This window comes from Gracilinanus agilis, chromosome 1 (assembly GCF_016433145.1).
Source record: "Gracilinanus agilis isolate LMUSP501 chromosome 1, AgileGrace, whole genome shotgun sequence".
Classification (NCBI taxonomy): Eukaryota; Metazoa; Chordata; class Mammalia; order Didelphimorphia; family Didelphidae; genus Gracilinanus; species Gracilinanus agilis.
The window spans coordinates 609,046,034-609,053,830 of NC_058130.1; the positions used below are offsets into that span (position 1 = coordinate 609,046,034).

The following is a 7,797-nucleotide window of genomic DNA, read 5'->3' on the forward strand; positions in this document are numbered from 1 at the left end:
CTTAGAGATTAATGATAGGTCTATTTCAAAACTCCATTTCTTCTTAAAAAAGACATTTTCTCACTTATGCTTTTTTAGTTTCTATCCCATTCTTGCCTGTATTTCAAAGAATATGAATAATGACTCTGCTCACATATTCAATTTCTTTCATTGTACTGGGATGTCTTTCTTTAAGTCATCCTTTACAGTATCAATAAAGAAGTCTGGACAGGAAACTCAATTGAGAGAAAAAATAAGTTTAATTTCAGACACGATGAGTTTGAATGATAGTAGGATATTCAGGTGATATGTCCAGCGGGTAGTTGACAATGAAGAACTAAACTTTAGAGTGATACAACTTGTGAGACCTCAACCTAATCATATTAGTAGAACCCATGATAGCAAGACCCATCACCAAATTGGAATTATTTTGAAAAAATTGTAGAGCTGAAGATGAATTCATGGGAGTATGCCCACATTTAGAGAACCAAATAAAACCAGTAAAGAGACTGAGGTAAGTAGCTCAAGAATTAGAATAATGATGTGTCATGAAAGATAACAAATGATAAAATTTTGAGAAGTAAAGAATTATTGACTATTACATTTCTTTAGAAAAAGCAAAAAGAATGAAGACTGGGAAAAAGTCTCTGGACTATCACGATTATTTTTACTTAGAACTAAATCATGGTCAAAAAGAGTGAGCTTCCCTCAAGAGTGAGCTGGAGCCAACTCATTCTAGGATCCCAGATCATCAAATACTACAAGTCAGGTTTTGAGTTATTGTTTTTTGATTTTCTATAAGTAAGAAAAAATTGAAATTTTTTATAAAACAGATTAAATTTTAAAATGTGTCTTGTATTTTCAGTAAGTTGTGTATGATTATTATACTCTTTAAAATGTTCACTGAGAAAAGAGTCTATGAAATGAATAAAACATGTATTCTATTGATGGAATATTATGTAGCTTATGATTTCCTATTAGTATGTTTCACCCTTTTTTGTTTAAATATATGTATACTTGTCTCCATATTTCATAGTATTTATTCCCCCACCCATTCACCTTTCCTGGGATTAGAATATGGATTAAAATCTTGGTAGAGAATTTCCTCTACCAAAACAGATTAACCTTATCTCCATAATTTATTGTTTTAGAGCCTGGCCTTGGGGCAGAAAGAGGTTAAATACCTTGTCCAGAGTAATACTTCCAATATGGATAGAAACAAAACTTAAACCATGTCTTCCCACCTCTAAGACCAAATCATTTTTCACCACCATAAGATAACTCTCATATTTTTTTAGAAAAAAGAAATATACACCAAATAAATAGGCTATACCTTCTTATACTCTAAGAAATTAAAAAAAAAGAACAGAAAGATCCCAACTTTCTGTTTGAATCTGAAGAACTCACACTCTTTATATGTGTAGGAGAGAAGAACTTTGTTTTATGTCTCTTGCCAGATTCTTTCTTTGAGCTGAGCTTACATTTTATTCCAGTCTGGAATGTCTGACCTGAGAGAGAGCTAGTAGCCTTTCTGTCCTAATTAACTGAAAAACTTATTTTCTGTTCCTCTAAGTATCACAGAGATTGATTTAGGAAAAAATATGTAGCTGCCTCTATCAATGCATGACAAGATGCACAACAAGGGGCATTTTAATATTACTTTTAATAAATGTACACATTTTGATGCTTTAAAATTATGATTTCTGTAATATATTGGTACTGATCTTGTGATTATTTAAATATGTCACAATATATTAAAACATTTACAGGTATTCATTACTATTATTTTATTGTTTTGATATTGCTACAGATATAAACTGAAACAAGCAGCTTATTCCTGAGTCAAAATTATATTTATACTCTCTTGGCAGTAGGAAAAAATGGACATAAACATTTCAAATACCTAGGAATCTTTGGTTCCTGGCTTGACTCAGGTTATAATGTCCAGTCACAAATAGAGCCTTTAGTAAAGGTGTGCAGAATAATTATATGGAGAGATGAAAATCCATTCTCCCCAGACTCAAAACACAAATTCAAAGAGGGCTGTCCTCTTTAGGCTTATATTCTCCCCAATTCTAGGTCCTTTGACCAGAGAAGCAGAATCAATGTTAGTTATCTATGTGAGTAAATATGATGAAATGCAAATAAACAAGGCAGATGAGTCATTTCATTAAATAAGCAACATGGGGTCATTAGGTTTTGGTGTCTGCCCCCAATCTTTAAAAAAAAATAGTTTCTAAAAACCACTAATCTGAACTGGTGATAAAATATCCCAAGTAGGCTCACATTAAGCTGGATAATATGCAGACTGCTTGATTTGTATTGAATATGTGTCTGGTGGCTGGAACCCACTGTAATGAACTAGCCCACAAATCACAGCTTAATGGGAATCTACTTATACATATTGCTTAATTAAAAGTTGTGAGCTTATTAACATGTGTCTTTGGCACTGAGCTTTGGGGATGTAATCTCTGTGCAAATAAGACTAGGTTGTAAAAGTTTTATAGATTGACAATGATATTAAAGTCCATACCTTAATAACCCATCATTTCCCCAAAGGATGGTTCCTACCTTACATTTTTATACACTGCTCTAATGCATTGGATGGAGGAGATGGTTGTTTACTTCTCTAAATATTTAGAATCTACAGTTTTTTGTGGGAAGGGGTAAACTGTTGTCCTCACATTTCACCTAAATTCCCACCTTCCAACCTTCCTTTTTTTATTTTCTTTTGTCTTAGTAGTGACTTTATCTGATATAAAATCTCAGAGAACCTTCCTTCATTAAACCAACACTGGGTAGTGGAGGACCATTAGCTAAGGTTTTCCAGTGATTCCATTATAAATCTCTATTTTCAGGGGCTTATAATTCAGCTATAAAAAATTTGCTCCAGGGTCCCAATTGGAATACAAGCTCTTAGCTTGAGAGAGAACATAGTTTAGGCATTGAAAAAAAGTATATAAGCAGTTCCTAATCATTTTTTTGGAAGAGGAGTTTCCTCCTATAAGTAATTTTTTTAACATGGCATTTTACTGTTTCTTAGTTCATAATCCTAGCTTATCTTTTTGACTTTTTATAGTCAAATGAAAGGATTATGTATACATATTTGAGATTTCAGATGTAGGGGGTACATACCCTTATCTTCATGTCTCTTCATAGACTACATTGATATCTAGGTCTTCTAGTGTTCCTGAATAAAGATGGCGTAGTTATTTTACTGCTACCAAAATTAGAAATACATGAGAAAATTTATTTTTCTTATAAGTTGAACTCTATCAGATTTCTCTTGACAGCTAAAAAAGATTCTCTTGAATATTCTCCTTTCTTTCCTTTAATACTGCTACCCCCTGGGTGGTCAGAATGTCTGGAAATTATACCATTAGAACAGGATATTCTACATCCAGCAGCCCAAGTGATTTTCTAAAAGCACATACCTGACCATATTGCTCTCCACCTCAATTAAATTCAGCGACTTTGTATTAATTCCATAATTCAAGACAAATATCTTTGTCTTCATAGAAACCCTATACATGATCTGTTTTAAACCTACCTTTTCAGATTTATATACATTATTCCCCTCTATGCACTCTTTGGTCTAACTTGACTGGTCTTCTGGCTTCCATCTGTTTTAGTTCTCATTTTGGGACCCTTCATGAACTATACCCCATGTCCAGAATGTATTCCCTTCCCCCTTTATGTCTAAGAAAACCAAATTTCCCTAGAAACCCAGCTCAAACATTACCTTCTATATGAGAATTTTCATGATTGCATTAGCTGCTTCTGTGCTCTCCAATTACCTTGTATTCATTTTGTATACAATGTGTGCACATTATCCTCAGCTGGAGGATATAAACTACTAGAGGCCTGGGATTGATTCATTTTTGTCTAGGTAGCTCAGCTCCTAGCACTGAGTATGACAATAGCAAGTATTTAATGAAAAACTAATTATCTGATTTATTGGAGGAGATAGTTTCTATAACTAGTGAGCTTATACTAGATAGATGATCAAGTTTTCAATCTATGTGTAAAATGAAATCTATTTGAGGATTATAAGAGAACTTCCTACTATTCCTTCTCTGAATTTTTGCTAGTCTGTCTTTCTTTCTTTTTCCCCCTTAGACTAAATATCTTTCGTTACACTATGGAACTACATTATAGCAAGGAAATAAATCTACTTTCTTTGTTTAGGAATTTTAAGGACAGTTATTTCTTTCATTTTGTTTTGTATTTTATTTTCAAATGTATCAAACTCTTCCTGACCCTCCAAAAAACATCTAATAAAGCATCTCCTCAGCATTTTTAGAATACAATACCTATTTATCAGACTAATATGAATGATGAATTAAAAATTTTGAGAAAGACCTAGGGCACCTCAAATATGCTGTCAGGACTAGGGAACTCCAATGAAATCCATACACATGAAAATTGAGCTAATTTTCATTTATAATGCATCTCTCTTAAATAAGACTGGAACATTGGTTTAGAATAAGTGGACATAAAATAAGTTAAACAGATCAGGCCCAGATGTTTCCAGTTATAGCTTAGTTAAAGCCATGGGAGTTTGACTAGAAATTTGAAAGGAATATCATTGAGACTTCATATAAGATAATTTTTTTCATTATGATGAAGGAAAAGATTTTAACTTTAAACAAGAGAAATAAAAGTTATTACATCCTTTATTTATATCCTCTGATGTTCCTGTCAATCCTGAGTATTAGGATAGTTCAATTTACAAATTAAACTTTCCTTTTACATGAATCTTGGCCTATAGAAAAATTGGACTAAAACCTGAAAAGATTGTTTCTTAGGTATCTAAATAGAAAAAGTCTACAGTATGAGCTCAAAGTGTATTTGTTGGTAACTATCATTGCAATACAATCATCAAAAAAGAAACTGATTCTCATCTTGCCATGCCACTCCCTTAAAAGTCTCTTTCAAAATATCCCAGCTATTATGACGCTCACAGTTATTATTTTCACCAATTCAGTTTATCCAATGACAAGTTCTCTTGGATATTCCTTGGTACAACAGAAAGACGATTGTCTCTAAAGTCTGAGATTATGAATCAAAATCCTTCCTTTCATTTTTACTATCTTTGTGATCTTGGACAACTTATTTAACCCATGCTACCCTCAATTTCTCATCTGTAAAACAATGAGGTTAGCGTTGAACATTTCTGGTCTGTTCCTGCTCTAGAGCTATGAATTTGTGATTCTATTTCCTGAATGCATCTAGTCCTAAAACATTGTAATGATCTCTTTTTTAAATTTAATTAAGAAAAGATTTTATTTTGGGGTGGAAGAAAAAGTTAAAGATACAAAAGATGGACAAGGCTAGATGGTAGATGGCCTTGGTTGCTGGATGTCCTCTAGAATTCCTCTCCATTGTTTCTCTCTATGGAGTCTGTGACTGCTTCCTCAGAATCCTTATGCAGGGAAATCAAATCTTCTCAGGGTTCAGAGAATTCTCCTTCATCTATGCCTCCATCTACATACCAGTGTATAGATGCCTGCTTTAAGTACTTATGGTCAAACTTGTGATCTAGAGTTGTCCATACTTTGGGAATGGTAGTTGTGTTACTTAGCATCATACTGCCCAGCTAGGTTTTCATTAGGTACCATGGTTGTGGATTGGTAATTCATTTCAACTTTGAAGCTAGTAGGACACTAGTCTAAACACTGAATGGTTTTCTTGGTTTTTATTGTGGCAATTTTAGAACTGACATACTTGGATACCACAACACCTCTGTAGACCATGAAGCAAGGCAAGTATTTGCAATGACAAGAGTCACACTTCGCCACCTGGTTGAGAGGTCAGATTAGTCACTGGAGATCTCTGCTACAAAGAGCTGCTCAGGACAGGCCTTTTCAGTACAGACAGTGGGTGAGTGGGTTACAAGGCAGAAGTGGATTTCAGGATAAGGCACCAGATTGCTCTAGAACTTTATGAGGTTTACATTGAGAGCACCATCAAAGAGCAGGGAGGCAGTGATAAAGGAAACAATCTGGCCAATGAGTTAGTAGGTAGGGTGTTTGATGTCCAGATTCTGGAACTAAATATCAAAAATTGCTTTACTGTCAACTATGAAGGCACAGGCCAAGTGTTCCAATGTGGCATTAGTGGTTAGGTGGAATTATAAAGTCTTCTATAACTGTGGATGCCTTTGGAGCTGGGTAGATGGAAAACTCTACCTTGGAATTCTTGCATCAGCAGAGAGGTATAACCTGAACCTGTGCTGCCCTCAAACCTGTGAAATATCAGGAATCTCTATATCCCTGTGCATTGGACTGATAGTTTTCTGATACTCTCCAATACGAGATCAATTATTTCTTCCCCAGCAGTATAATAGTCCCAAGGATAATTATTAGCAGCATCTTTATTGCCAGAGATCAGCTATTCAGGGTGGAACAATTGTTTAGAGATGCCAATCTGAACCTTGTTAATCACAACTACCTCCAAGTCTATGAAGAGTACTCTAGGAACAAGCTTGCCAGCCCCAGTGTCACTGAAGATAGTTTTGAAGGAATTCCAACCCTGGGGACCTATCATTGTGCATGGTACCATTGAGTTGAATACTCTGCTTTTAGCAATATGATTCCCAGCATGCATTGTCCATCTTTATTCCAACCTGGCCCACATGAACACAGATTCATCACTACATGGCTGCTTTGATGTATGAATATGGGAAGGTGCTGTTAACTGCAAACAGATTACAGGTCTCTGCCAATGAAGCAAATACCCATTGTAAAGATTTCTAAATGAAATATATAAGTATTCAGAATATTGCCTACCTTTCGTAATAGAAAAAAAATCGTATGCTGTCCAAACTATGGTATGCATGATGTCATATGGGTACAAACCACAAATTATAATACTTAGCTGAATAGTTTAAGAAGCAAATCATCAAAAAGAAAATAGGGAGAGATACAGTTGACAAAAGAAAGCAGCAATATATAACCAGTGAAAAATTTTGCAGAAGGGCCATAAAAAAAGGATATCATCAGAAGAAGTGATAGGCTAATCATGTGATGGGAACAAGGTATAATTGACATACAGGCCACACAGTCATTTTATATTAATGCTATGTTGAGAAAATTAGAGGAAAGCCCCAAGCAAGGGACTGGTCACCTTGCTGAGGATTTATGGTGTTATTATTAAAAATGATGAGGGCCGAGATCAAAAGAAAGAATAGTATTTTAATAAAAGCCATGCTGATAGAGATAAACTGACCACGCGCCTGTAAGAAACCTATTCCAACATAACCTCAGCCATTTACCTTTTTCTCTCCACGAGCACTCAGGTAGCTAAAGAGCAAGTTCCAAGTCACTTCCCCCTAATTTAAAACAGTCCCTCACCTTGAATACGTAATCCAAAACAGGAAACCCAGGAAACCCGTTGGACCACGGGAAATGTAGTTCCAAGTATCCCAAGTGATTTTAAATGACACAATGGAAAAACATGGGTAAGTGTTGCACAGGATGATAGTGTAAAAATGGTTTTGCATACTTTGAGTAATAGCCTCAGAGAGACTATGAGTCCCCCAAAACTTTGAAAGATAAGGTTTTTTTCTAATTAATTTTTTTATTTTTTAGAATAATTTTCCATGGTTACATTATTCATATTCTTATTTTCCCCTTCATCCACCCAAATCACCCCCCCCCATAGCCAACACACATTTCCACTAGTTTTAACATGTGTCACCTATCAAGATCTATTTCCATGTAATTGATTGTATATTATTTTTCAAACAAATTGGTGTGGAGTCTGCATCTCCAATCATGTCCCCATAAACCCACGTGTTCAAGCTTTTGTTTTTCT

The 7,797-nt window shown here is 34.8% G+C and overlaps 1 pseudogene; it reads right to left on the reverse strand.

Annotated features, from left to right (window-relative positions):
* Positions 1–5,347: 5,347 nt before the first annotated feature.
* LOC123231850 lies at positions 5,348–6,616 on the reverse strand (annotated as a pseudogene).
* Positions 6,617–7,797: the final 1,181 nt, after the last annotated feature.